The sequence below is a fragment of the Scyliorhinus torazame genome, chromosome 13 (assembly GCF_047496885.1).
Source record: "Scyliorhinus torazame isolate Kashiwa2021f chromosome 13, sScyTor2.1, whole genome shotgun sequence".
NCBI lineage: Eukaryota > Metazoa > Chordata > Chondrichthyes > Carcharhiniformes > Scyliorhinidae > Scyliorhinus > Scyliorhinus torazame.
The window spans coordinates 134,613,936-134,634,450 of NC_092719.1; the positions used below are offsets into that span (position 1 = coordinate 134,613,936).

General features: G+C 47.0%; 1 long non-coding RNA gene across 1 annotated transcript in view; it reads left to right on the forward strand.

Annotated features, from left to right (window-relative positions):
- LOC140387727 (uncharacterized) overlaps positions 1–20,285 on the forward strand; it is a 142,640-nt gene extending 122,355 nt beyond the window's left edge. Inside the window, exons 3-4 of the long non-coding RNA XR_011933979.1 lie at positions 16,020–16,331; positions 19,913–20,285. This is a non-coding gene — a long non-coding RNA (uncharacterized lncRNA). The remainder of the gene's footprint in view (positions 1–16,019; positions 16,332–19,912) is intronic.
- The last annotated feature ends 230 nt before the right edge of the window (positions 20,286–20,515 follow it).

The following is a 20,515-nucleotide window of genomic DNA, read 5'->3' on the forward strand; positions in this document are numbered from 1 at the left end:
GAAGCACCTTGGGATGTTTCATTACATTTAAGATGCTCCGGAAATGAACGTTGTTGGAACTTACAGTCTCACCATTTCTTTTTAATGTCCTAAAACCGCTCAATATATGTGACATATTATTGTTCTGAGATCATTTCTGACCAATCTTTATTGATTGAGAAAATGGGTTGGAAAATTGTTTTTCACCTCTGGTACCAGATTTAATTTTGCCCGAGACTAATGGAATGTGAGCCCCTGTCTCTCCTCCGGCAAAATAGCTCCCAAGTAAAATGAGTTCCAGCCGAGCTCCTAATGGCCTTGACTTCAAACTAGCAATAAATAGGCATCAAACTGCTGGCTTCACCCAGAGGCTATAAAGATGAATGATGCGAGAAATTGATAATGTGCAATGATGTAATACTTTCAATAGAGCCTCTTCCGAGATTGGTATCAAGGGGCATTATTGGGGGCATGCAGACGAAGTTTCGCTCTATTCATGTCCCATGCTCTACTTAATTTGTTAGCAGTTAATATTGATCGGCATCAACAAGTAAGCCCAAGATGTCACATAATATTCATTTTGAAAAATAACCGGGGAGGTAAATGTTACAGTATAGCAGAAGGCACGGCTTTCCTGAGGTTGGGGAGTAAACCATTTTCTGTCTGGTTTTAGTTTGATGCAGTAGGTTAGAGTTTTAGTTTTGATACTTAACTCATAGTATAACCCATCCTCCCAAGATCTCAAAACATGCGCAAGTTTCACCTTCCTCGTAAAACCTATAGTTTTCAAACGCAGCTGATTATCAAACCTTTACTTCTTGATTTATTTCATCCTCTCTCCTCTGTTCCCAGTGTTCTTGGATGGTTGGTGCTATTAAGCCTCAGGCACAATGCTGTAGCTTAACTGAACTATTTGTAAAGTTTACAGGGTGGGGGTTGGGAGGCAGCTGGTCAACAATTTCAGGGTTTTGTACAAGACAATAGTGGGGATTTTTAAAAATAAATTTAGAGTACCCAATTCATTTTTTCCAATTAAGAGGCAATTTAGCGTGGCCAATCCTGCACATTATTGGGTTGTGGGGACAAAACCCACGCAAACACGGGAAGAATGTGCACGGACAGTTACCCAGAATCAAACCTGAGATCTTGGCGCCGTGAGGCAGCAATGCTAACCACTGTGCCACCGTGCTGCCCTAATAATGTGGATTTTAACTATACACAGTAAGGTTTGGGGTGGACAGGTTGGAAGGGGAGCAGTGACATTTCCTGCCCAAGAGTCTTTCTGGGAGGACCAGCCTAACAGCTAGGCCTTATTAACATCTCACTGGCTTGTCGGCAGCCTGAATTGTGTGGATGCTCGCCAGTTTGCAGATTGATGGGGACGTGCAGTAGTCATGGCACAGTGATGCCGGTGGGAAGCAGTTTTCTTTTCTTGTTCTTCCAGAGATTTTGCTTCTGTTCCCTTAGGTTTCACTTTGGAGTGGCCATGACAATCACTTTGTCTGGCTGAGCGTTAGTGTGGCCTTGGGGATTATCTGCAGTAATAGGACCTGATTGGCATACATTAATGAGGCAGCCTTAACCAGCCAGCATGAGAAATTGCTGCAAGGTGCAGTCAGAGTGGCAAAATAATGCTCCTTGATTTTAACTCCTCTTGTCCCAGGCTTGTACTGGGTGAAGGCAGCCAAAAAATCAACCCTTTTGTTGCAAGTTCAGCATTATCTGTCCCTCCCATGAATAGATGTCTCATACTCAGTGACGGAGGGAGCACCTTGTTCTGCTCAGTCTTGAGTTAAATGAGAAATCGAATAAGAGAGAGAAATGAACAAGATTCAGTTCAAGCACTGTAGTTAAAAATTAAAATGCTACATGGATATTTCCAGCGCAGTGTCAACTCTTGCTGAAGCTGTATTACTAATACTGAATCTATAGCCTGTTGAGTGAATGCGGTTTGCGGGACCAGATGTGAAATCCGCCCTTGCCCACGATTGGCACCGACATCAATTTCTCGCTGGCTGTCCAATTAACTGCTGGACATTGTGAAATGTGTGCTTAGAGTAGCAGCAGAGGCAGGAAGAAGGTGGGCGCCAGGACCAGTAAGGGTGTGGGTGGAGGATTTAAATTGAACTCTCTGAAGGCTAGAAGTTTGCACTGAGGGCCTCAGGGAACTTGTCCCTTTTGGCCTGAGGGAGCTTGTACATTTTGACACTGCATTTGATTATCTCGAATATCCTCATTGTCCGGAGCCCATGCTAGGTGAGACGGAAATGCCTGGAGCCCATGTCAGACATGATGGAAATGCCTGGAGCCCATGCCAGGTATGATGGAAATGCCTGGAGCAGTGCAATCCCCCATTTTTAAGGTGACTGCTGAGGGTCTTACTGGAGGCAATTAGTGACCATCGTGATATCCTGCTGCCAGGGGCTGGCAAGAGGAGGCCATGTCATGTGTCATGTCATGGGTGGCATGGTGGCACAGTGGTTGGTACTGTTGTTTCACGGCACCAGGGTCCCAGGTTCGATTCCCGGCTTGGGTCACTGTCTGTGCGGAGTTTGCACGTTCTCCCCGTGTCTGCGTGGGTTTCCCCCGGGTGCTCCGGTTTCCTCCTACAAGTCCCGAAAGACGTGCTGTTAGGTAATGTGGACATTCTGAGTTCTCCCTCTGTGTACCCGAACAGGCGCCGGAGTGTGGCGCCCAGGGGATTTTCACAGTAACTGCATCGTGGTGTTGATATAAGCCTACTTGCGACAATCATAAAGATTCCTATTATTATTAAAGAAAGACAGGACAGAGGTGGCAGGCCTGGTCAGCGGCCATTTGCAGAACCTTGATCGAGCATTGGAAAAGGTTCAGTTACATTCTGTGCTCTGCCAGGGTGAGGATTGATTCCAGTTGGAACCTTGGGAGACATCTAGTGGGTGGCAACACCTGTTGGTGCTCAGATGGCACATCATCATGGCCCCAAAAGGACCTTGAAAACTCTCTCTTGATCTCCAAGGATGGTCAGCTGCCAGATGCACCCACATCACATCCTCCCTCTGCACCATTCAGCAGTGCATTGATAGGCACATCGGAGGGCATATGCACTTCGGAGGAGATGGTATTGCACTTGAAATTTTTTTTTAGAGTACCCAATTTTTTTTTCCAATTAAGGGGCAATTCCGTGTGGCCAATCAACTTAAACTACACATCTTTTAGGTTGTGAGAGTGAAACCCATGCAGACACAGGGAGAATATGCAAACTCCATGCGGACAGTGACCCAGGGCCGGGATCCGAAACCGGGTCCTCAGCGCTGTAGGCAGCAGCGCTAACCACTGTGCCAATTGCTGCACTGGTAGTGCACAGTGTTGAATGCACATCAGCCTCACCTGAGAAGCTGACCGTGGCAGAGAGTCCCCAGGGTGGCGGCATTGGGAGGATTGCTGAAGACTAAGATGATGCTGAGTCTGAGGCAGATGAGCCTCTGGAGTCAACCATCAGGTGGCATATTTTGGATGTCCAATGGGGTGCACAGGAAGAACTGGCAGAGATCCATGAGGGCCTGTGTGCCATGGTCTTAGCGCTGGCCCAGTGCTCAGAACACGTGGCTTCCTCCATAGAGATAGTGGTCGCTCTCAAGGAGAGGCAGCTCCAGGAACTCAGTCAAGGGTTTGTGGGGTTGTGTTCAGATCTGCATGTCCACACACTGGAGGTGATCTCAGCAGGTCACGGCCAATGTGAGAGACAGATGAGACACCATGTAACTCTGCTAGCTGCCCGTTCATCTATGGTGAACAGGGAGGTTCAAACCGACTTTATGTTTGGTGATGACCTATAGCTCACATATGTGGGCACCTCTCGGGTTGCTCTTAATGTTGGCAGCAGCTTCTCCATACCTCTGCCAGTGACTGTCGCATTTGATGAACTGTGGCGACTGAGGAGTGCCCAGCCATGGCGCGGGACTCTCCTGCCAGATGGCGCCCGCACAGGCTTTACTAACCAGAAGACAACCGACAAGATCATCAAAGCCAATGAGGCACCAATGAGGCTGCCTTCAATCCAGCTGTAAATGACGCGGACCACCAACACAAAGTACTCGGAAGGGAAAATTTAAGTCACAATAATCACATAAGGGGGTCTTACGGGTGACTAATGCTTCCTTGGCACGAGTATATTTGTGCATATATATTTTTTCCTTCATTATAAAAATGTTATATTATGTGCAATGGCCTCAGTGTGCTTCATTCAACTGACAGGCAAGAGGCCTGTGAGCTGTGCGTCACATCTGAAATTCTGCAAAGTTTATTTCAGAAGTTGGGTCTTGACCTAAGAGTGACAGGAATGTCTCATCAGCAATGATCAATAAGGTTGTTTCTCTTGCCATCACCCTGACTCCTTGCTTTGGATCCCTAACTGAAAATTCTCTGAAGTAATGCCGGTTTTCCTGCCTCCCATAAGCATCCTCACATTGGGGTCTTGCTTGTCACCCCGGGGATCCTCCTCAGACTCGTTCTCTGTAACGTGTGGAGCAAGATCACTATCTCCATCCTCCAACAGCTCCCCCTTTGACAGAGCCAGATTGTGCAGTGCACAGCAGACAACACTAATACGGCAGATGCATTCAGGAGAATATCCAAGCATACTGGGGCAATCAACAGTCTTGGCACCTGGGAAAGACAAAGAATGTAGACATCATGGCAGCTTCCCGGATATCTTGGACAAACCTGCAGTATCTGACTCTTGTGGTCACACACAATCTGGATTTTAGGAAAGTGGAAGCCCTTTCTATATACCCGCTGGCACCTTTTTGGGCACATGCATGCAGTGAATGGCTTCTTGGATGTGAGGAAATCTTAAATTGTAGTAAAGCCACTGGCACACTCAGCCTGGCTGGCATCGTTTGTCTGGGAATTATTGAAGATGCTGACTCTTCAGAACACTGTATCAGTGATCAGCTTGATGCAAATGTGGGCAGGCGATTGGGAGACTCCGCAGCCGGGATTCTCCGATCCTGCGTCGGGTCGGTGAATTGCCAGGGTGGCGCACGAATCCGGCATGCCGCTCCAACACCGGGCCGGCGATTCCCCGGCGACCGGAGAATCAGCGGCAATCGCGCCGGCGCGGTCGCCGTAGCGCTGTTCAGGGGCCGTTGAAAGCAGCCCCCCCCGGCGATTCTCTGCACTCGACGGACCAAGTGCCCGCCGAGTTCCGCCGATTCCCGCCAGCGTTGTCTGCGTATGGTCCAACCCGGCAGGAGCTCGGCGTTCTGGCTGCGGGGTCCGACCTGGTGGGGGGGCGACGCCGGGGGTGGCTAGGCCCACGATCGGGGGCAACCGATCGGCAGGACCATTCCGGGGGGAGTTCTATATTCCTCCGTGCCGGGCCCCTGTAGGGCTCCGCCATATTGCCCGGGGGCCGGCACGGAGACGGCCATGGTGTGCATACGTGGACCTGCGCTGGCCGTGACCGCATGTGCGGCCATATGCCGGCCGTGGCGTGCCCATGGGCGGACCTACGCCAGCCGTGGCAGGCTGGCATTCGGCGCCGGCGCAGCGCACAGCACTCCGGCGCCGTTCTAGCCCCCGAGGAAGGGGTGAATGCCTGGGCCTGGAGGCCCGTTGACGCCGGCATCGCTCCCGCCTGTTTTGACGCCGGCGTCAATACTTGGCCGGGGTTTCGGAGAAACCCGGCCCACATTAGATCTGTCACCAACCTCTGGAAAAAACCTGGGGCATAAAAGTTTAGGGCAACTGTCACCTTAACAGCCACTGGCATGGGGTGGTCACCTACACAGTGGTCGATTTCAGGACTGATCCTTTCTATATGGAGGTGACAGTGTCCCTACTTTGGCCCTGAACCTAGGACATGTCCAGATAACATTAGTGGTGGCACAGTGGTTAGCACTGATGCCTCACTGCACCAGGAGCTCGGGTTTGATTCCAGCCTCAGGTGACTGTGTGGTGTTTGCATTTTCTCCCCGTGTGTGCGTGGGTTTCCTCCGGGTGCTCCGGTTTCCTCCCACAGTCCCAAAATGTGCAGATTAGGTGGATTGGCCAGGCTAAATTGCCCGTTCGTGTCCAAGAGTTGTGTGGAGTTATGGGGCTAGGGTGGGGGAGTGGGCCTGAAAGGGGTGCTCTTTCAGAGGGTTGGTGCGGACTCAATGAGATTAATGGCCTCCTTTTGCACTGTAGGGAATCTAAACTATGAATCTATCTATGAATGCTGCCTGTAACCTCTATCTGTAGGGTTACGACACACTCTCCAGTCCTTCTGCCTTGCACTTCCTGCTGGCCCTGCATCCCTTTTGGCTGTGCCTCCTGTTCCGTAGGTTCCGTAGGTTCAGATACTGCCTGCGCACAACTGGCGTCCTCTCTCTTCCTGCCCTTTCTTCCTTTTCTGAATAGGTCCCTCCAGCAGAATACATAATCTATCTTTTCGTACAGGTGGTTGCACCGGCTTCTGCACTGAAAAAGCCTCTCTCCAGAAAGACTCTGCAAATGCTCAAAAATCAGGGTTCTCCAGAACACCAAATAAATGTCAGAAACTATCTCTAAGCTAACTCCAAACTATTCACAGCAGAACCTCTAACTACTCACCTTACCAACATCCTGTGAGTTTATGTTATCCCACCCTGGATATAGAATGCATGAAAAATGTGAAGGTCACCTGGCCATGTGGCCCATGCGCATAGCGTTAAAGCACACAGGCTTTAAATGGGCTTAATTGGCTCTTTAACTCTCAGTGGGTGCAGTTCTGACTTCTGCGCCTGCCTGCTGGCCGAAATACTGAGAGGTGGCGCAATGGTGTCGGGAAACCCTTCCAACATTACCATAATCATTTGGTCAGCTGCGCGCTTGCCCAACAAGTACAAATTCTGACCGAAAGTCATTCAATGCTGCCATGTAACTAACTGCATGCAGGCAGCGACAAAATATAAATTCCCGTCTCTGTCTTCTTAATGAGCTTTGGCATTACTAGTAGAATTACCAGGATCAATCATTGGCATAGTTTGCAATTTAGCTCTTCACCATTTTCACTATTTTCCCTACGTTATCAGAGCAGCGTTAATTTTTTTTAGTGACTTCCAGAAGAGCAGGAGTGTCTTTCCAAGGCCCACTTGAAATAATCTGGGTGGCTAACTGACAACTGTTAAGTAATGGGTTAAGAGACATTCCAATTTGTTGTCTCATTTATGTTAAGTATCCAATAATTGACACTGATATGTGAAGAGGCTTCAGGTTGCCTTTGTGTCAGGTGATGTGAAGATAGAGTTTTGTGAAGAGTCTGTTAAAGTGAAATAAAGGTGTTTGTGAAAAGGAGAAGAACCTTTGACTCTTCATACAACAGCAGCTAAACTTCTAACAAATGGTAGCAGAGGACGGTTGCTGTGCAAATGTGAAGGGTTGAAAGGTACAACTTTTCCAGACCAAACCAAGGAGTGAGTGAGAAGAAAAAAAAAAGATATATGGCTGAACCTAGGATAAAGATGGCCAGATATGACTACCCCCCTTATTTTCTGAAAGGGGATTGTACGATCAATGGAAAAGTGAAATAGTTATGTGGACTAAGGTAACTGCCTTGGGAAAGAGAAAACAAGGTTAAGGAATTTGGAAGTTCCACAAGTTTCAGGTTTGGGGATGATAATACTCTGAGATCACTAAAAAGAGTGATGATCCCTTGCAATATTGCCGGAGTGAATCATTTCATTAGCACAGATGTTGTATCAAGAGAGATACATTTGCTTCTGAGCAGACCGTCGATGAAGAAAGCACACATGAAACTGGATATGGAATAGGATAAGGCAATAGTTTTTGGAAAGACGGTGGACTTACAATTTACACAGTTGGGACACTATTTTATTCTATTACTGACAAATAATATTTCAAGTACAGTTGTTAAGGATGTGTTAATGGCAGTTGAAAATGGGACTTTAGCTGATAAAAAGCTTGTTGTATTAAAACTGCATAGGTAATTTGCGCATGTGTCTCCTCGGAGGCTGAAAAATGTATTAAGGGATGCAGGGGTAAGGGATGAAGACTATACTAAACTGATGGAACAGGTTAGTGATCGCTGTGAAGTTTGTGGGAAGTACAGAAGGATACCAGTGCGACCGATAGTAACCCTACCTTTGGCCAGGGATTTTAACGACATTACTGCCATGGACATTAAGATCTGGGATAAAGCCAATAATATATTCATTTTGCATTTTGTAGATTTAGCAACCAGATTTAGTCAATCAACGATTGTACGAAGTAAAGAAAAGAGAGTAATTCTGGATCAAATCATGGAAAAATAGATAGGGACAGGAACGGGCCCACCGGCAAAATTCCTTATGGACAAAGGGGGAGAATTGCTAATGATGAGTTCAGGGATATGTGTGGAAACGTGAATATCACAGTTATGAATACAGCTGCGGAAAGCCCATTTAGTAATGGTGTGCGTAAAAGAAACCATGCGGTAATAGATGACATGCTCCAGAAAATTTTGGCAGATAGACCAAACTGCAAGCTAAATTCAGCTTTAGCATGGGTGGTACATGCAAAAAATTCATTTCTGATGGTTGGGGGCTATAGTCCCTATCAATTAGTGTTTGGTAGAAATCCTAAAATTCCGTCCATTTTAGCTGATCACCCTCCAGCTTGGGAAGGGACTACAATTAGCTCTGCCTTTGCTGAGCATTTAAATGCATTGCATAGCAGTAGAAAAGCTTTTTTGGAAGCAGAAGTCTCTGAAAGAATTTGCAGAGCTTTAAGACATAATGTACGACCATCAAATACCGTTTTTCAGCAAGGAGACATAGTATACGATAAGAGAGACAATTTTAATGAATGGAAAGGCCCATGGAAGATCATAGGCATAGATGGCAAAACAATTATTTTACAACATGGCAATCAAACTGTTAGGGTACATTCATCAAGAATAATGGATACAGATTACAAATTTTCAAATTTAGACAGAGCAGACAGACATGACGAGGAACCAGACTCATCAAGTATGCACGTGTGACAGAACTATGAGGACCAACTAACTGAGATAGACAGGGTTCCTGCAGAGGAACACAACACTTCTGATGAATTAGAACAGGCCATTTTTCTGAAAGGACAACTGCCAAAAGTTGGTACGAAAGTGGCATACCTGCCTGAAGGGTCTAGTCAATGGAAGGATGCAACTGTTATTAGTAGAGCAGGGAAGGCCACTGGAAAGTATAAACATTTGTTGAATGTTCAGCATTCAGGTGAGAGAATCAAGACAATGGATTGGGAACACGAAGTTCAAAAATGGAGGGCACAGAAATGCAGTGTCAGTTCAGATAGTGCATCGGATAGTCAACAGGTCTGCAGGAAAAGGTCGAGAACTATTGAAAGGACATCCTTTCCCAGAAGGGAAAGATCAAGCAGTAGCAGTACAGAACGAGATACCAGGCGGGAGAGGGGACGTAGTTTATCAAGATCTCGGAACATGAGTAAGACTACAAATACTAATAGGAGTAGAAGCCCACATGCACGTGAGATTTTGGTGGCTTCCAATAAATTAGATGAAAAAGTAATCAAAGATACCTAACAACAAGAACTGCATAGTTGGAGTGAATTTGAGGTATACACGGAAGTACCGGAAAGGGAACAAAGAGCTCTATTCCACAGATGGATTTGCACGGAAAAGGTTCATCCAGATGGGACTTATAAGGTAAAGGCCAGGCTTGTGGCAAGGGTATTTGAAGAAAACAGGATTTCGAGGGTAGATTCACCGACGGCAGGAAAGGTTATTTTAAAGATCTTTTTGACTCTATTAGCCACGAAGGCATGGGAATGCAAATGTATAGATATAAAAGCTGCCTTTTTGCAGGGGCATCAGCTCCAGAGAGAGATTTTTCTCCGTCCTTCAAACGAGGCAGCTAACACAGAAGGGGTACTCTGGAAGTTGAACAAATGTGTATATGGATTGAATGATACGTCTAGAGTCTGGTACTTTTCAGTAAGGTCAGTTTTGTTAAAGTTAGGCTGTTGCCAGTTGAAAGCAGATCTGGCGATGTTTTTCAGGCACTATAAAGGAAATCTTTCTGGCATCTTTATGATGCATGTCGATGATTTTTTGTGGGGTGGGACTAGTGATTTCAAAGCTATTGTATTGTCTGGTTTGAGGAAACTATTCAGGGTTGGAAGTCAGGCTTCCGGTGTATTTAAATATATTGGACTGGAAATCAGACAGACTAAGTTAGGGGCAACTTTACGTCAGCAATCTTATTTGGAAGGCATCAGCCCAATAGCAATTAGTCGTGGCCGGGTTTCACAAAAAGATGCAGTAGTTTCTAAGATGGAAAAAGAGCAACTGCAAAGTTTAATTGGGCAACTGAATTGGTTAGGTAGACAGACTAGACCGGATGTGAGTTTTGATGTCTTAGAGTTGAGTACAAAAATAAATGATCCCAAAGTGGAAGACATAGATCTAGGTCATTGAAAGGGGCAACACAGATGGAGAAGGTAGTCAAGAAGGCAGACGGCATGCTTGCCTTCATTGGCCGGGGCATTGAGTATAAGAATTGGCAAGTCATGTTGCAGCTGTATAGAACCTTAGTTAGGCCACACTTGGAGTATAGTGTTCAATTCTGGTCGCCACACTACCAGAAGGATGTGGAGGCTTTAGAGAGGGTGCAGAAGAGATTTACCAGAATGTTGCCTGGTATGGAGGGCATTAGCTATGAGGAGCGGTTGAATAAACTCGGGTTGTTCTCACTGGAACGAAGGAGGTTGAGGGGCGACCTGATAGAAGTCTACAAAATTATGAGGGGCATAGACAGAGTGGATAGTCAGAGGCTTTTCCCCGGGGTAGAAGAGTCAATTACTAGGGGGCATAGGTTTAAGGTGAGAGGGGCAAGGTTTAGAGTAGATGTACGAGGCAAGTTTTTTACGCAAAGGGTAGTGGATGCCTGGAACTCATTACCGGAGGAGGTGGTGGAAGCAGTGACGATAGTGACATTTAAGGGGCATCTTGACAAATACATGAATAGGATGGGAATAGAGGGATACGGACCCAGGAAGTGTAGAAGATTGTAGTTTAGTCGGGCAGCATGGTCGGCACGGGCTTGGAGGGCCGAAGGGCCTGTTGCTGTGCTGTACATTTCTTTGTTCTTTGGTTGTTATAATAAGAGCAAATAAAGCGTTGGTCAAACTAAAAATACAGGAGTGTGTTTTGAGGTTCCCGGTTTTAGGTGACCTTAAGCACTTGAAACTCATAGTTTATAATGATGCATCCTATGCAAATTTATGTGATGGGGTTTCAAGCGCAGGAGGTTTTATAATTTTCCTTTTGGGGAACAATGGTAAATGTTGCCGTCTTGTGTGGGAAACAAAGAAAATAAGGCGAGTGGTCAAAAGCACTTTGGCTGCTGAGACGTTAAGCCTTGTAGAGGCGGTGGATATGTCCCTTTACATATCTCAGATATTGACAGAAATTTTGGGATTAGGGGATTTGGGTAATATACCTATTAAATATCCCATTGACAATAAATCCCTGTGGGAAAATATGCACTCTACAAAAAGTGCCAATGAAAAAAGGTTCAGGATAGACATCGCAAGTTTGAAGCAGATATTGGACAGAGGGGAAACAGCAAAAATTAAATGAGTCGACAGCAGCTATCAATTATCAGACTGTTTTACAAAAAGAGGGGCTAGTTCACAGCAAATTTTGGATATTGTTAATGAAGGGCGCCTGGTTCTGTGACTGTTACCTTTTCTTCCCAAAAAAATGAAAAAAAAGAGAAGGGGGGAAATTGCGTGTGTTTTTGAGTTTCTTGTAATTTTGTTTTCACCTAATTATTTTTTTCTCCAAGGAAGGAGAGACTGTTAAGTAATGGGTTAAGAGACATTCCAAATAGTTGTCTCATTTATGTTAAGTATCCAATAGTTAACACTGATATGTAAAGAGGCTTCAGGTGGCCTTTATATCAGGTGATGTGAAGATAGTTTTGTGCAGAGTCTGTTAAAGTGAAATAAAGGTGTTTGTTAAAAGGAGAAGAACCTTTGACTCTTTATACAACAGCAGCTAAACGTCTAACAACAACCTCCGCGACCTTTGCCCTTGCACTCCACAAGTTCCCTTGCTATGGTTATCCCAGCTGGAAGATGAGACCTCAATCTGGAAAGCTGCGTCAATGTCCTGCTGTTAACTCAGAATCGCAATGGTCTCTTCATCACTCAGCAGGCAGCCAACCAAAGGTCTCAATGAATCTCCATCAGTGTTGTTTACTCCAGTTTGCCAGCATTTTAAACTCCTCTCCCATGTAACCAGCTTTGTTCACTAAATGCTTCAAACTCTTATTTAGGTCGCGTTTGTCTTGTGCCAAAACCATTTCCTTCACTTTCATCCCTGTTCATTTTTCCTCTCACTTGCGCAGCCATTGGATAACACCTTTCCTTTGGTCCTAATCGTCACAGACTTGATGGACTGAATGGCCTCTTGCTGAACTGTCATCATTCTTTGATAATTGATGCCCAGATATCTAGCATGAAGTGCAATCACAGAACAGACCTGACCTACAGAAGCTTAACAAATTGAACTTTAGATTTCTGAGTCTATGCCTGCACATGGTGAATTGCATTGGAAAAACTGCATGGGATACCCATGTGATTCTTCCTGACTTGCTTGTGGTGAATAAGTTCTGTCACTGTACAGCAGAATATTTGCTTAACAGATATTGACCTTTTAAAAGCAAATCAACTATTAAATCTTTGTTAAAAATCTGACCTCTGGATACAAATAAAAGTTAACCTGGTAGTTACAATAGATTCTAATGGAACTCCACATGGCATCTCATCATTTTAAAGCAAATATATATCCATTTATTGCTTAATCTAGTCAATTCAAGACATTGATTTTTTTTTACATGATCCGCCCACACACTCAATTGTTAACAATTTATACTGTGAGTCATCACTTTCTGAAATGTCATTGTTGTCAAGGTTGTCTTGAGTTAATACGGGTATGTCTGGCTGGGTTAGAATAGGTGAACGTGGATGAGAGAGGGATGGTGGTTGCAAAGGCATTGAAAGGCTTCCTGGTGCTTTCCTCCCACCTGGGTCAATGCTTTGTGGATATGGAAGTGAAAACACAAGTGGCTTGTGAGAAAAGTCCATTTCACTGGCTTTTTGGTGTCATTTGCCTTTTGTGTTCAGAGTTGCTATTGTCAGTAGTTTATGGAAGTGACCTTTTACACCTGTTATGGGTCCACGTTTACAGAACCCCAAAGTGTTTCATGGAGTTCAACCGACCCACAACTTTTAATAGATTGTGGTGTGGGAAGCACACGGTGTACTCTCCAGGTGTGATACAGCAGAAATGGACAAGTGGTTTTTAAAACAAAACAATGTTTATTCTATGAACTCGTTAACCTTTTAAAAACAAACATTGAATATCTTAACACCCATTACTTTAAAGATAACCCCAAAAGATTACAATACTAAATAATCCTTCAAACTGTTCCTTTAAACATCCAAAAGACTTCAAACCTTCAAAAATAGGAGCACATTAGGTTACATTCAATATATTCATAGTCTTCGAATTGCAGGAATCAACAGACCAGCTCTGTGTTTCTTCATGCAGCTCACAGCAAAACACACACACACTCCCAGCTGCCTTCTCAAACTGAAACTCAAAAAGCAGAAGTGAGCTCAGCTCCCCCTACCCTCTGACATCACTTCAGTAATATGATGAGCTCATTTCTTAAAGGTAAATTGCTTAAATATCCATTTATTAAAGGTACTCTCACATGACATACCTTTTATCAGAAGCTATACTACAGCAAAAGATTACAGGCTGTATGTGCCGATTGTGAAATATGTAGGATCATTTAGGAGGCTGCTTGCTTTGGAAAAATCTATTGATGTACAGGAAAAAGTAAGCTGGAGTTTCATAGTATATGAAACATTCAATGTAGATGAGGCAGGCATTAAGCATAGCACATGAAAACATGATTGGAACAATTCTGGATATGCTCATGTATTACACAAGGCATTCAAGACTGATCACCTCCAATTCACCTCGAAGCTAACACATTGTGTGTGTTATTTTTCTATGCTGTGAGGATAACTTTTTCGCTCCCCCCCTCGCCCCCACCCCACGTGGAGTGTTTTCTGGCAGTGGAGGCAGCTTGCCATTGGCTGCCAGCAGGATCCTCCGGTTCCGCTGATGTCTATGGTGTTTTGCGTGGCTCATCCATCCCGTCCTCCGGGAACCCGCTGTGGGGTCGCTGTCAGCAGGACCAGAAGATCACACTGGTGGGAAGAGTCAGAAAATCCGTCCAAGCCTTTTAACATTTTTGCTTGGTATCTCGTAGGTTCTTTACAAACATAATAGACTACAAAGTGTGGTGTGGAGGTTGCTGCTTTTGCACAATGCTTTTACAGCAATACAAGTGTGCACTGCAATCTTAGAATCCTTAAATGTGCAGAAGAAGCTATTTGGCCTATTAAGTTTGCCCCGACTCTCTGAAAGAGCACCCTACCTCAGCCCACTCCTCTGTCTCATCCCTGTAATCCCATAACCCCACCTAACCTTTGAACACAAAAGGGCAATTTAGAATGGCCAATCTATCTCACCTGCACATCTTTGGACTGTGGGAGGAAACAGGAGCACCCAGAGGAAACCCACACAGACACGGGGAGAATGTACAAATTCCACACAGTCACCCATGGTTGGAATTGAACCCGTGTTCCTGGTGCTGTGAGGCAGCAGTACCAACCCACTTGGCACATGCAAAGTGGGCAGATCAGGATGTCCATCAGTGACTGTTGCTGACTTGGTACACAAATTGCCCTTTTGGATCTTGTAAGGCCTCTTACTGACATCTCTTAAACAGGCATATAGCTGCATGAAGGAACCCCATGAGTTGTATTCAATGCAGCACCATGCAACTTTCAGGTAAGTTGCTTTTAAATCTCTTTTGCTGTGGCAGAGTGAGTGGGAATATTGTGTACTCTGCTGGAAAAATATCATACTTGTACTTTCAATTCGAAGGGAGTGGAGCTTGAACTTTGGGAAGAGTGGCAATGAATTGAAAGGCTTCTGTTCGCAACCTTGTCTCCCGTTCACGGTGGTTGTAGCTGCCCTTTCTCTTGAGCTTCAGCATGGCAGAGTCTTGAAGCAGAGGCAGCAGAGAAGAGAGTCTGCGTTCAAAGGGGGGTGGAGGAGATGGGGAAGAGGGTTTGCATTAGAAGACCACAGATAACACATCTCGGGGAACACGTCACCTACTCCCAACACACGGGAACAGTATCTGTAACAGTTATGCTTTACAAATGAGGTGATCACATAATTGTGCTAACTCCTTGAACCAGACCTAAAGCCACAGAGCAGAGCAAGGACATGAATTCCCCAGTGGCAGCTAAGATCACCATGGCCCTTAATTTAATCACCTCCGCGTCCTTCCAGGATGGAGCTAGCTGCATCATCAACATCTCACAAGTTCAACATGGATTGCTGTGTTCCAATTCAGTGTTGCCCCAGTTGCTACAACATGGCTGGTAGGAGGCTGCTGACTTTCAGTGAGGAGACAGTAGATGGCCTTGCAGGACACCATTTGAACAGCCGTAGGCCTTGACAGCCCAACTTTGCACGGCACCATCTCAGCAGGGGCAGCAGCAGTTTGAGTTGAAATAAAAGAATAAAATGCTGATTTTGCAGCATCTGTGGAGAAACAGTAATGCTTTGAGTCTATATGCCCTTTGACACGCTGCTTACCTCTGTTCTGTCATTAACTCATTCTAATCTCTTTCTGTGCCACTATCCATACCCTTCTTAGTCATAATCACTACCATTGACACCCCCTTTGTCTTTTTGTCCATAGCATCTTTATCAATCTTCACCTATCCCAGGCCCTCAATCCAGCCCCACTGCTCCACACATTTCCCCCTCACCCCCCTATCCACAGCAGTATGTGGTGAATGTAAATACAGTTAATTCACCAGTTATGTTCTATGTTTGTAAATTCAGTTAATTCACCAGTTATGTTCTATGATATTAACTCTGTGAGTTTTTCCTGTGGGCCATTGTATGGCTTCGCACACAGGGGGAGATGTTGGAGGATGTTGGAGCATATACGGGCTCTGCCCCTTTGAAGGAGTACAAGAGTAGCTTGATCGACGGGGGCCGCCATCTTGGACGCCATCTGCTACGCCGCTCGATGCGTACGACCTGCTCGGACAGTCTCCGGGGGGTAACCGACCACGCCGCCGGTTACCCTCAACTCAGGGCAGTCACCTTGGACCAGTCGCGACCCAAGCACCTCAAGAGCTCAATGATGGCCGTCCGTGTTAACGGGTACGAGACACCTTGCCTGTTCGACTCCGGGAGCACCGAGAGTTTCATCCACCCGGATCTGGTAAGCCGCTGCTCGCTCCCGATACTCCTGGCGCAACAAACAATTTCCCTCGCCTCCGGGTCACACTCGGTACAAATCCGAGGGTGCACTTCGGTAACCTTAGCGGTACTGGGCGCTGAGTACACTAATTTCCAGCTGTATGTGCTCCCAGAACTCTGCGCCCCCCTCCTTTTAGGGCTCGAGTTTCAATGTAATCTCAGAGCCTGACGTTTAGCTTTGGCGGACCCCCGCCCCCACTCACTGTGTGCAGCCTAGCCGCTCTGAAAGTCGACCCTCCTTCGCTCTTCGCTAATCTCACCGCTGATTGCAAGCCAGTAGCCACTCGCAGCAGGCGATATAGCATGCAGGACAGAATATTTATTAGGTCTGAGGTCCTGCGTCTCTTGCGGGAAGGAGTCATCGAGGCCAGCAATAGCCCCTGGAGAGCTCAGGTGGTGGTCGTCAAGACCGGGGAGAAGCTCCGGAAGATGGTTGATTACAGCCAGGCCATTAACCGGAATACGCAACTTGATGCGTACCCCCTTCCCTGGATTGCAGACATGGTCAATCAGATCGCTCACGACCGCATGTTCTCCACGGTGGATCTGAAGTCTGCATACCACCAGTTCCCAATCTGTCCAGAGGATCACCACTACACGGCGTTTGAGGCAGACGGCCGCCTTTTAAATTTCCTCCAGTCCCTTTTGGCGTCATGAACGGGGTTTTGGTGTTCCAACGAGCAATGGACCGAATGGTGGACCAGTAGGGCGGCGGGCCACGTTTCCATACTTGGACAAGGTCACCATCTGCGGCCATGATCAGCAGGACCACGACGCCAACCTCCACCGATTTCTCCAATCCGCCCCAAAACTTAATCTCACCAATAATAAGGAGAAATGCGTTTTCCGCACCACCAGGCTAGCCATCCTCGGCTACGTCGTGGAAAACAGAGTCCTAGGGCCCGACCCTGACCGTCTGCGCCCCCTCCTGCAACTCCCTCTCCCTCACTGCCCCAAGGCCCTCAACGGGTGCCTTGGATTTTTTTCCTACTACGCCCAGTGGGTCCCCGAGTATGCGGACAAAGCCCGCCCACTATTTAAGGCCACCCTTTTCCCTCTGGCAGCCGAGGCCCGCCAGGCCTTCAACTGCATCAAGGCGGACATCGCCAAAGCCGCGATGCGCGTGGTGGACGAGTCCGTCCCCTTTCAGGTGGAGAGTGACGCATCAGAGGTGGCTCTCGCCGCCACTCTCAATCAAGCAGGCAGACTGGTTGCGTTTTTTTCACGCACCCTCACCGCCTCTGAACTTCGACACTTCTCGGTCAAAAAAGAGGCTCAAGCCATCGTGGAAGCCGTGCGGCATTGGAGGCACTACCTCACTGGTCGGAGGTAGCCTGCTTGTTCGACAATACACAGCGGGGCAAAATCAAGAACGATAAGATCTTGAGGTGGAGAATCGAACTCTCCACCTATAATTACGATGTAGTATATCGTCCTGGGAAGCTCAACGAGTCCTCAGATTACCTGTCCCGCGGCACATGCGCCAGAGCGCAAGAGGAACGACTACGGGCTATCCACGACGACCTCTGCCACCCGGGGGTCACCCGGCTCGCCCATTATATCAAGGCCCGCAACCTGCCCTACTCCACCGAGGAGGTCGAAGCTGTAACCAGGAACTGCCAAGTCTGTGCGGAGTATAAACCGCACTTCTATCGACCATATAAGGCCCAGCTGGTGAAGGTGTCCCGGCCCTTTGAACGCCTCAGTGCCGATTTCAAAGGGCCCCTCCCCTCGAATAATCGCAATACCTACTTTCTCAATATTATTGATGAGTTCTCCCGTTTCACGTTTGCCATCCCGTGCCCCGATATTTTTTTATTTTTTTTATTTAGAATTTACAGTGCAGAAGGAAGCCATTCGGCCCATTGAGTCTGCACCGGTTCTTGGAAAGAGCACCCCACCCAAGGTGAACACCGCCACCCAATCCCCATAACCCAGTAACCCCACCCAACACCAAGGGCAATTTTGGACACTAAGGGCAATTTATCATGGCCAATCCACCTAACCTGCACATCTTTGGACTGTGGGAGGAAACCGGAGGACCCGGAGGAAACCAATGCACACACGGGGAGGATGTGCAGACTCCGCACAGACAGTGATCCAAGCTGGAATCGAACCTGGGACCCTGGAGCTGTGAAGCAATTGTGCTATCCACAAGGCTACCATGCTGCCCCAAATATATGACCACCCCCACTGTTATCAGAGCCCTGCACAGTGTCTTCACCCTGTTTGGTTTCCCCAACTACGTCCACAGCGACAGGGGCTCGTCATTCATGAGCGACGAACTGCGTCAGTACCTGCTCAGTAAAGGCATCGCCTCGAGCAGGACGACCAGTTACAACCCCCGGGGAATCGGACAGGTGGAGAGGGAGAACGCGATGGTCTGGAAGACCGTCCTACTGACCCTACGGTCCAAGAATCTCCAGGTTTCTCACTGGCAGAAAGTCCTCCCCGATCCTCTCCATACTATTAGGTCCCTCCTTTGCACGGCCACAAACCAGACTCCTCATGACCACTTGTTTATTTTCCCTAGGGGGACTACCTCAGGGGCCTCGCTCCCATCCTGGCTGATGACCCCAGGTCCAGTTCTCCTCCGGAAACACGTTCGGACCCATAAGACCGATCCCCTGGTAGAGAGGGTCCAACTCCTGCACTCAAACCCGCACTACACATATGTTGAGCACCCCAATTGTCAACAGGGTACCGTCTCCCTCCGAGACCTTGCGCCCGCAGGCTCCGCCACCACCACGTCCACAGTACCACCCGCGCTGTACCCCGCTCTTTCTCCCATGCCCAGCGCCCCCGCGCCCATTTGTTTCCCGCGCTCCATTCCACCCGGCACACCAGTCCGCAGGAATGAAGCTCAGGAAGAGCTGCTCCCGGAGTCCACCCCTGGGGCTGCACCGGACTCACTTCCCCAGCCACCTGAGGCAGCTGCAACACCAGTGCTTCGGCGGTCGCAGCGTACGATCAGGGCACCGGACCGGCTGAACTTGTGACCCATCACCCCCGCCGGACTTTATTTTTTTACAGGGGGTGAATGTGATGAATGTAAATACAGTTAATTCACCAGTTATGTTCTATGTTTGTAAATACAGTTAATTCACCAGTTATGTTCTATGTTTGTAAATACAGTTAATTCACCAGTTATGTTCTATGTTATTAACCCTGTGAGTTTTATCTGTGGGCCATTGTATGGCTTCATCCACAGGGGGAGATGTTGGAGGATGTTGGAGCATGTACGAGCTCCACCCATGGCTCCGCCCCTTTGAAGGAGTATAAGAGTAGCTGGCCTGTGGGACTGTCCTCAGTATGTACCAGTCGCAGGCAGGCAAAGTTGATAGTTAATTAAAACCACTGTTTTACTCCGACACAAGTCCTTGAGTGAATTGATGGCCGCATCACTGTATAAATCTGATCTGTTTTCAGTTCTCTCCAGCTTTGATAATGAGTAATCCAGACTCAAAATGTTAGCTCCCTTCTTTCTTCACAGATGCTGCCAGACCTGCAGAGATTGACCAGCATTTTCTGTTTTTGTTTCAGATTTCAACATCCGCAGTCACTTGCTTTTAGCTTTCATTTGCGCTAGCTTTGAATGAACCCGGGACCTCCGCTGAATGAATAGCCAGCCAACAACGTGTTGAGCAATGGGCTGCACACCGCAATCATGCAGATGAGAAAGCAGCATGGAATGTAATCACGCATCGCAATCCTTGCATCAGCAAAGGGGCCACTTCCGGTTTTCAGCCCCGATACTTCCTTTCATTCTTGAGCACCATAGCTTGAACCTCATCTAAACAACCCGCAGGAATTATTTAAACACAAAAGCATAGTGTTGCAGATGCTGGAAATCGGAAATAAAGACAGAAAATTCTGGAATTACTCAGTGGGTCAGGCGAACTCTGTGGTGAGAGAACCAGGTTTATTTTAATTCTGATTGACCATCTACAGAGTTACAACATAACCAACACAGAAAACCTCCGCTCGTTCGCCTCATTTATTTACAATCATACTATGCTGGTAGCACAGTCAAGTTAATCAGTGTGTAGAGGATAGTTCATGTTTATTGTGGATGTTTCTTGCTGATTTTTCTCATCTTCTCCAAAATCGGCTTCCTTCAGCTACTTTGTTAAAGGTGCAATGAGT